Source organism: Atractosteus spatula, unplaced genomic scaffold (genome assembly GCF_055471065.1).
Source record: "Atractosteus spatula isolate fAtrSpa1 unplaced genomic scaffold, fAtrSpa1.hap1 Scaffold_32, whole genome shotgun sequence".
Classification (NCBI taxonomy): domain Eukaryota; kingdom Metazoa; phylum Chordata; class Actinopteri; order Semionotiformes; family Lepisosteidae; genus Atractosteus; species Atractosteus spatula.
The window spans coordinates 167,501-168,465 of NW_028296860.1; positions in this window are offsets into that span (position 1 = coordinate 167,501).

Here is a 965-nt window from a genome sequence, read left to right on the forward strand (position 1 = left end):
TCTGTGTCTCTAGCTTCAACACAGTGATATATATATATATATGCTCAGTGATTTATTGGTACATGCCCAGGGCAATAATCAGAATGAGGATTTATTTCCAGATGGGCTACAGGTAGTGTTGTGAAATACTTCAACACACTGGATCGCAGATTTAGACCCTCGGCACTCTTACTCCTTAAAAACCAACAAATGAAGATATGTAGCAATCACATTGTAGCAAGGGTGACATTGACTTAGTGCTTCTACTACTGGACTTGGGGTAAATGATCATATTCACCCCTGGTCGCTTCACTAAACACTCCTCACTAAACTTACCAAATTCTCAGAGTAGAGTTATCTGTGAATTCCTTTGACCTGCTGTGGTCTGCGCAATTGGTAAGAATCACAGAACAATGAGGGGCCAATTTTAATATATTGCAATCTCACAGTTTGTTTCATACATTTTTTAGTTATAAAAATTTATTTTAATCCCAAAACAAGAAGCAGTCATTGTTCATGATGATCACAATTAGAAGTTGTATTGAAATTATATAGATAATCAAAAGCTTGAAAAAGCTAATTGCACAATAATGTTTATTATTTTTTTAGAAATTATGGCAATAAAATATGACAGCATTCACAACTAGTATAATTAAATTCAATTGATTTTTATATAACATCTTTCATAACAAGGTTGACCTGGGGCACTTAACATAGCTGGGTGATGATACATGATGTGAAAGAGTAAAAGCCAGAAGATAACTGAGGAGAGGAACCAAAAACTCCTTAGTTAGGAGGAAAAAAAAACCTCTAGGGGTCCAAGATCAACTGGCTGCCCAACCCCTCTGGGTATGCTAACATAATACAATTAGAAAAATAGTTTGGAGGTTTTTCTGTATTATTGATTTCTTCTTCCAAAGGTGTTAGGCAGGTGAAAATTTGTGATTTCGTCCTGAGCCACGGCACTGTCGTCGTGGTCATCACAC